This window comes from Erinaceus europaeus, chromosome 4 (genome assembly GCF_950295315.1).
Source record: "Erinaceus europaeus chromosome 4, mEriEur2.1, whole genome shotgun sequence".
Taxonomy (NCBI): domain Eukaryota; kingdom Metazoa; phylum Chordata; class Mammalia; order Eulipotyphla; family Erinaceidae; genus Erinaceus; species Erinaceus europaeus.
Window position 1 is genome coordinate 146811859 of NC_080165.1, and position 9735 is coordinate 146821593.

Consider the following 9735-nt stretch of genomic DNA (forward strand, 5'->3'; position numbering starts at 1 on the left):
AAGTTGGGAACTGTGTTACATCTTGTTAAGGATAAAGCTCTACGTAAATGATTTGGAACCCTTCTGTATGGGGTGTTTGCCTGTTAGTCTCTCATTTATTAATTAGTATGGAAGCCTGTGTATTTATTTTATATTTATATTTTGGGCCCATATTTTTTAAAAGCTCAAAAATATGTGGCCCACTAGGTATTTCAACAGGCAAAGTAGTATATTCTTTACACATGAGGTCCCAGGTTTGAATACCAACACATGACCAAGTGGTACTCTGTTAGCACTCCCTCTCTCTCTCTCTGTCTCTCTCTCATAAAATTAATACATGTTTTTTAAATTTACAGTGAAGGGGTCAGTGTCACCCCTGGTTGAGTGCTCACATTACACAGGGACTTGGCTTCAAGGTCCTGGTCCCCACCTGTCAGGGGAAAGCTTCACCAGTGGTGAAGTAGGGCTGCAGATATCTCTCTGTCTCTTTCCTTCTCTATTTCCTCCCTCCCCTAATTTTTTTCTGTCTCTATCCAATAATAAATAAATAAAATATTTTAAAAAATTAAAAATGAACTTATCTTGATTTGGATAAAGAATTTGTTGATGTATTACCAAGCAGACAAGAAGATGAGGAAAAGATACACATTGATTTAAGGAACAAAGGTTACAGTATGAGTCACCGCTTGTAGGTGTACAGAAACAACTTCTCGGGTTGGCTGGTGCCTCGCCTGGTACAGTGAACATGTTACCAAGACCTCGGTCTTTACCTAGGGGGGAAATCTTCACAGCCAGGGGGACACTGGCTGCAGACTTCCCCATCTCTGTCTCTCCCACCTCTATCTTGCAATGTCCCTCACCGTCTATAAAGAAAAAAATAGTCACTGGGAATGATGGAGTCATTCAGGCACATGAACTCCAACAATGATCCCAGAGGAAAAAGGAAAATTTACAAACCTAGAAGCAGAATATAAACCAAATGATTAGATGATTAAAAAAAGAACAGTTGTGGTCCGGGAGGTGGCGCAGTGGTAAAGCTTTGGACTCTCAAGCATGACATCCTGAGTTTGATCCCCAGCTGTACATGTGCCAGAGTGATGTCTGGTTCTTTCTCTCTCCTCCTGTCTTTTTCATTAATAAATAAAATCTTTAAAAAACAACAATTAAGTATGGTATGATGCTATAGACTTCTCAATAAAAAGAGAAATAATTAAAAAGGATTTTGAATTATTTTAATATACTCACTTTTTTCCATTGAGATGATATAATAAAAGTTTACTATTTTATTCCACATTTGATTTTCTCTCTGTTTTTATTTAACCCATGCCATGATAGTTTGCTTGATAGAGAACATTGATATAGAATAACAATGTGTATTCTCAGCTCACTGGGTGTATCTGTAGTTCAGTGGCTATGTTAATTTCTACAATAGTAAGATAATTAATACTTGTGATTCCCAGGTTGTTTCTTAATTTTTTTTGTTTATCTTTATCTGCTGGATAGAGACATCAAGAAATCAAAGGCGTAGGGGGGAGATAGAGAGGGAGAGAGACAGAGAGACATTGCTTCACCACTCGAAAAGCTTTCCACCTGCGGGTGGGGACTAGGGGCTTGAACCTGGGTCCTCGTGCACTGTAATGTGCACTCAACCAGGTGCGCCACCACCCAGCCCTTGGCTTTTTCTTTAATGGTCAGATTTACAGAGAACAATCTGGGGCTTACATTAGGGGTGTGGTGTAATAGGCAGTAGTTTGGGAATAAGTCAGTAAATTTCCGAGCTTGGATGACTAGCACTGTGGGGTTACCAGCCAAGCCTCTAGAACATCAGCTGGACTGTTACCTTGTCTGCACCTGATCAAGGAGCAGATTTCTATCTGGCTTGGGCTTGCGCTACTCTTACGATTTATCATAGTTTGCCTAGCGAGATATTTTTAAACAGGCAAAGAGGAGGAAGTGGAACTTATTTTCAACTATTTGTAATAGTTTAATGTTTATTTTTTGGGATTTTTTTCTTTTTTCTTTATTTCCTTTTGTTGCCCTTGTTTTATTGTTGTAGTTATTATTGTTGTTGTTGTTGTTGAATAGGACAGAGAGAAATGGAGAGAGGAGGGGGAGAGAAAGACACCTGTAGACCTGCTTCACAACCTGTGAAGCGACTCCCCTGCAAGTGGGGGGGGGGGGGGGCGTCTCGAACTGGGATCCTTAGATCCTAGTCCTTGCCCGCTTTGGGCCATATGAGCTTAACCCATTGCACTACCGCCCGACCCCCAATAGTTTAATGTTTTTAAAAAGGCAAAGAAAATTGTGCACTCAGACATTTTCTATTTAAAACATACGCGATCAGGAGCCCCCACCCCCAACCCCCCAAGAGATTGTCTAAAAGATTCCGGGAGCCTTTAAAGACGGTTGTAGCTGAACAATCTTATTGAAAGTCCTCTCAGAAGTTTGTTTCCCCCCGTGATCCCTGCACAGCGGTTATTAAAACCCAAGGCTAAACTTTCACAGTGACCCTCTCTCAGTGCAGGTCTTTCAGATCAAGGTCTCTGTGAAAAGCTTGGCACTTTAATTTCAGCTTTTTGCAAAGCTTCTCAAGTATTGGTTTTCACTAAAGGATACTTTCTTTTTTATTCCCGACCTATTGTTAACATCCACATTATGTATAACTTAGTTCACAGAACTATATTATAAATATACAATTCATTAAGAAATGCCCAAGAACCCAAGAAGTAGTGACAATATGAATGTAGACACAGTTTTAAAGGCTGCTGAAGGGTTATTGATTTATACTAGCTGATACAAATGACAATTTTAGGATGAGAAACTGCACAACTAACTCATCTCCATGTAAATGTCAGTTTGGATGAATGGTTTTCATTAAGAGTCTGCGTGTTTTGTGTGAATATATTATTGGTTGCAAATGTCCAAAAATTAGCATTTATAATATGTGAGTATTTCTATTTGCATTTAATACAGAGGAGAAATTTGTCCTAGAGCTTCTGTGATCCAAGTGGATTTAACTTAAATCCAAAATTTAATTACAAATAAGGTTGTTGTGTTGATTCATCCTTATGCATTTCAATTAGGTGGAAATAGAGCCCTTGGGAGATGTCCACTTATAAATCAAGAAAAACTAGTTTCAAGATACTCACAGATACTTAGAATGATCCAAGTCTTTACAGGCTTTCTATATCTTTATCCTTATAGCCTTACTTGACATAAAACATATCTTCACATCTTGTCAATGTTACAGATTTAATGTTCACAGTGCCTGTCTCATACTTTGGTTTAGATTGTTTAATGTGATTTCGTGTTCAGAACTGGCACTTTCAAAGATCTAACTTTGAATTTACTAACTGAATTCATAGAAAGCATGCTGTTTGCTTATCCTGTGTGTGTATTGTTGACATGTGAAGTGGCTGACTTGCATGGAGGGCCTTAGATGATTATCTTGAACCTTGGAGCCTCCAAGACATCTGACTTCAGTGCCACTACAATCAATATTCATTCAGAGTAGATGCAAAGGCATTTAATTGGATACATTATAATAGAATCTGGGTGTGGGCACTACCTGCAGAGTGAAAAGCCATCCAAAATAAACTAATCAGCATGATCCCTGAATTTTTATTAATCATTTGTTAGTTTTCCATTAATTTGCAAAGGTGACATTTCTTACTCTTATCTTTCCGAATAAGCCATTTTAAAGTTACTCCAGAGATATGTAGCACAAACAAGAAAACAACTGTCTCCTATTTCCTTTAAAATCTGAATCCATGTAACCTCTCGACATTTGAACTCTCTTTTTTCAAAAGTCTATTTCATGAATTTTAGTTTCTACTTATTTTTAATGAAAGATAGCTACAGAGAGATACCAGAACACTTCTCAGCTCTGGCTTCTGCTGATGGAGCTGGGGATTGAACCTGGTACCTCAGAGCCTTGGGCATGAAAGTCGTTTGCACAGCCATTTATGCTTTCTCCCCAGACCAGAAGTACTTTGACTGCTCATGTTTTTTGTGGTCCCATATACGTCCCATCTTCATGTATGAGCACCTCAAAGCCCCTCCTCACCCCTACACATCCCCTTCCCTGTCCTTTCCCAGATTACTTTGCTTTAGTGAAATAAATACACCAAGCTTTACTTTGTGCTTTCCCTTCCAGTCCTTGCTTCTTAAGTTCCACCTGTGAGTGAAATCACTTGATAGTCATCCATCTCAGTTTGGCTTATCTCACTTTTTATTTATTTTTATTAGTGATTTACAAAATGATGGGATAACAGGCACATAATTCCACTCTGTTCCCTTCACCAGAGTGATGTTTCTCCATTGGAAACTGCAGTAGTTTCCCCAAGGTAATAGATATGGGTTGACTAGTATGCCTATATTAATGTGACTATCTGCATATATTAATATATATTTAACCTTTTTTTTTCTATGGCCTTGCCTGCTCTTCTTTTTCTGGTACCTGATCTGAGGGGAAATGCTTTCAGCTTCTTACCACTATGATGTTGACTTCAGTTTATTGTATATATAATATATAATGTATAATGTATAACGTATAACATAATATATAAAATATAAAATATATACATATATATGATGTGTAAAGCTATGTGTATTTAGTTAAAGAGTCATGTGATATACCTCATTCCTGGCATGTTAATTCTGCTACCAAGAACCAATTAATATACAATCATTAGCAAACTTTAGTGATTGTCTATAATGAAACTGTTTGGAAATTATATTGAAGTATAAAATGTCTGTTAAATGATAGTTTATAGTTTTCAAACATGTTAAAGTAATGATTATCATACAAAAATACATATAGATCTCATATATATTATTTAACTAAATTAATGAAAGAACGGATAAGATGTCTGATTGAAAATCTGGGCTATCAGTGATGCTGTAAAGAATTTGAACATTGCTCTTCTGTCCTATGAGACCATAGATATAGTATAGAGAATCATGTTGAAGTAGCTTATTTTCTTATTTTAGTGAGAGACAGAGATATTAGAGCAGTGCTCAGCTCTGGCTCATAGCGGCACTGAGAACTCTGTCTGGGCCGTCAGAACCTCAGGCATTAGGGTCTTTTGTGTAACAATCATGCTGTCTCCCCAGTGCTAGAGTCATATTTTCACAGGACAGAAATGAATTGCACCTGCATGGAGTAAATTCAATTTACATTTCTATAGACTAGTGTCATCTGCCTTACTAATCCTTTTTTATGACTGATTTCTTGTGCTATGATTTCTTGTGCTATAAGATAGTCTAGTGAAGACTATGAGATAGTCTAGTGGAAACAACAACAGCAGACTTCTTTTTTATCAGATAATCCTGAAGGATTTCTTAGGAGTAAAAAGCACTCCAACTACAAGAGGACTGGATTATTTTACAATATTCCCTAAAATAACACCTCTTAGTTTAAAAATTTGAAATGACCTGTTTCCAGATTAAGGCTGTAAAATTAGAGTAAAGGTTGATAAATGAGAACTTTTATCATAATGTGATTGCTTCTGATGTATTTTTTTATCACTCACTAATCACAGGTGATAAAAGTTTGTTGTATACCAGGTGATAACTTAGATAAAGACTACACCACATAAACACTGAGAGACAACATACAGAAAACCTTCTCTCGTGGAACTCACAGTTTTGTGCATAAGGTGGTCTTTGAAATACATTAATTTATTGATTGATTGCTTCATTATTCTAGGCTGACTTTTTCAAAGAGTAAAACGGAGAGAGAGGGAAAGATACCATGACACTGAGCCTTACCCCATGTCCATAGTATTCCCATCGGGTATTCCAGGAGTCCTCTGGCGTCTCACTAACCAGATAAGCTGTTTTAAATACTAGCAAAGCACAACATTCAACAAGGTAAACTACATGGAACTTGGGGTGTTATGGAGAAACTTCCCTGAGGCAATAAACTGTTAACTGAGTCCTAAAAGATAGTTAAAATCAGTTGCAAATGAAGAGTGTTGTGGATGAGGGAGGGAGGGAGAGAGGAGACAAGAGGCGAGCAAGAGATAGAGTCATGAAGAAGGACTTTTTTAAAAAACATTTTTATATTTACTTATTTATTTTCTCTTTTGTTACCATGGTTCTTTTTACTGTTGTAGTTGTTATTGATGGCATTGTTGTTAGATAGGGTAGAGAGAAATGGAGAGAGGAGGAGAGAAAGACAGACACCTGCAGACCTTCTCCACCGCCTGTGAATCAACCCCCCTGCAGGTGGGGAGTCTGGTGCTCGAACCTGCATCCTTACACTGGTCCTAAGCTTTATGCCACGTGCGCTTAACCCGCTGTGCTACCGCCTGATTCTCATGTCTCTTTAAACAAGTGTTTTGCTTTTTTAAAAATATCTTTATTTGGGGAGTCGGGCTGTAGCACAGCAGGTTAAGCACAGGTGGCGCAAAGCACAAGGATCAGCATAAGGATCCCGGTTCGAGCCCCCGGCTTCCCACCTGCAGGGGAGTCGCTTCACAGGCGGTGAAGCAGGTCTGCAGGTGTCTGTCTTTCTCTCCTCCTCTCTGTCTTCCCCTCCTCTCTCCATTTCTCTCTGTCCTATTCAACAATGACAACAACAATAATAACTACAACAATAAAACAACAAGGGCAACAAAAGGGAATAAATAAATAAAATAAATTAAAAAAAACACCTTTATTAAAAAAAATCTTTATTTATTTACTGGAGAGAGACAGCCAGAAATTGAGAGGGAAGGGGGTGATAGAGAGGGAGAGAGATAGCGAGAGACTTGTAGCCCTGCTTCACCACTAGCAAAGCTTTTCCCCTGCAAGTGGGGACCAGGGGGCTCAAACCTGGGTCCTTGGGCTTGTAGCATGTGCACTCAACCAGGTGCGTCACCACCTGGCCCCAAGAAGGACTTTAACTGGGAGAAATTATGATTAGCATTGAACTTTATAAGATAAAACTTGCAATCTTGTGGTGACAGACTGAAAATGGATTCAGAAATGAAGTTAAGAGAACTGTTAGAGACTATAATAAATAGTTAAAAATACTAATATTACTAACATTAGGGCTACATGTAAGTACTCATAAGGATACAGCCCATAGCAGAGTTAGGGGTTTGAAGATGTCTCTAAGTAGCAAATGGTTTGCATAACTCACACTTGTATTGGTGTAAGTTCCTCTTTTATTTCCAGAAAATGGTGCACCTATCTGAATTGATTGAGGTCCTGTTAAATTTATGGCTCAGTAAATTATGTTCAGCAATTAAATCTTTTTTTCGATCCATTGTATTTTTATGAAAATACCTATTTATTCAGAATTTAAACATTTTAACATAGAGTGTTTTATCTTGGTACTTTGAGAAGTCAAACCATCCTTTGGTAATCTGTTTTATTTTCTTAAATTTCAAATAACACAATTAAGTTTCTTTTTCTTTCTTTCTTTTTTTTTTTTTTTGCTGACATATAAGCACACTTCTTGAAATAATTGCGTAGTTTTGTTGTGGAAAATTGCTTTTGTCTTATCTAATTCTGTTCTTTTGGAACTTAATACTTTACATAAGAATTTAAAATCTGTATTTTAAAGTAAATATATATATATATGCCTGCAGGTGGGAAGTCCGGGGGCTCAAACTGGGATGGATCCTTGCCCGGGTCCTTATGCTTCCTGTGATGTGCGCTTAAGCTGGTGTGCCACTCACTTGTCACATTTTTATACATCAAGTTTCTCCTTTTTCAAAGAAATTATTTGATCATTTTATGGAGGACATGTTGATTCACATGGTTGTCACAGGGACATCTCCACACTTGGTTATTTTATTTTATTTATTTATTTTTACTGTTAATGGCATTCATTAATGTATTTTAATTATCACATGTGTATGATAGTAACTATAATTTATTTACTTGTCTTTTTTTATTTAAGAAAGGATTAATGAACAAAATCATAGGGTAGGAGGGGTACAACTCCACACAATTCCCACCACCCAATCTCCATATCCCACCCCCTCCCCCGATAGCTTTCCCATTCTCTATCCCTCTGGGAGCATGGACCCAGGGTCATTGTGAGTTGTAGAAGGTGGGAGGTCTGGCTTCTGTAATTGCTTCCCCGCTGAACATGGGCATTGACTGGTCGGTCCAGGCTCCCAGTCTGCCTCTCTCTTTCCCTAGTAGGGTGGGTCTCCGGGGAAGCGGAGCCCCAGGACATATTGGTGGGGTCTTCAATCCAGGAAAGCCTGGCCAGCATCCTGATGGCATCTGGAACCTGGGGACTGAAAAGAGAGTTAACATACGAGGCCAAACAAATTGTTGAGCAATCATGGACCCAAAGCTTGGAATAGTGGAGAGGAAGTGTTAGGGAGGTACTCACTGCAAACTCTAGTGTACTTCTGCTTTCAGGTATATATTTTGCAGTAGTTTATGGATACGTGTGAACATAAGCTCTCTCACAGAAACTGGTGTATATCTAGGTTTTGGGACTTTGTTAGAAAGTGAACCACCTGAGATGAAATTAGAGTGTACTATAAAAGGAAAGGTCTCACCCGAGTGATGAAGCTGAAGGGTTGTCATTCCATACGTGAAGTCTCTGTACACAGTCTGAGGTGAAGCATGTTGAGGTGGCAATTGTTGCCTTGGTTAGGTTGTGATCGACAGATGCAATATTATTTGATATGGATTGGGAGAGGCATACAGGAAAGAGGCCCCTATCCAAGGGTTCCAGGACTGGGGGAAGTAGAGGCTCTATAGTGGAGATGTGAGGTTCCTGCTGTCTTAGGGTTCAAAAAGACAATCGATAGTTAATGTTATCATCACATTAACTGGTAATTGGGTTAACTTTGAAAAGTCCTTTTGTTAGGGTTTGCTGTACAGTACCCAGTATCTTGTATATAGCTGTGCTATTGGTTGCTTCTGATCTGCTTAGTCCAGCTTTTGAGAGAGTCCGCATATCAAATACACAGCCTATATATTAAAAAGATTCAGTTTGTGTTTTGAAAAACTTTGAGATATACAATTTATTTTCCCCTTCTCATATTAATTTATATGTCTACATTTTGCTAGTAGTGTACATAAACACCATTCCCACCACCAAAAGACTGTGACCCATCCCTCCCACCCATTCCCACCCCCCACTGGCCCAGGAACTACATGTCTACCCTCACCACTGGGTTTTTACTTTGGTGCCCTACTTACAATTTGATCAGGTCCTGCTTTTAGTTTCCCTTTCAGATATTCTTAATCAACTTCTGTTGATGAGAGGGATCATCCCATACTCATCTTTATCTTTCTGACTTAGTTCACTTAACATAATTCCTTCTAGCTCCATCCAAGATGGGTCAGAGAAGGGGGGTTCATTGTTCTTGATAGCTGCATAGTATTCCATTGTGTATATATACCACAGCTTTCTCAGCCACTCATCTGTTGTTGGGCACCTGGGTTGCTTCCAGGTTTTAGCTATTATGAATTGTGCTGCTATGAACATAGGAGTACACACCTCTTTTTGGTTGGGTGCTATGGAGTCCTTGGGATATAACCCCAGGAGAGGAATTACTGGATTATATGGAAGGTCCATGTCTACCCTTCTGAGAGTTTTCCAGACTGCTCTCCACAGAGGCTGGACCAATTTACATTCCCACCAGCAATGTAAAAGGGTTCCTCTGTCCCCACAGCCTCTCCAGCATTTGTTGCTGCTGTCCTTTTTGATGTATGCCATTCTTACAGGAGTGAGGTGGTATCTTAGTGTTGTCTTAATTTGCATTTCTCTGACAATCAGTGACCTAGAGCAGTTTT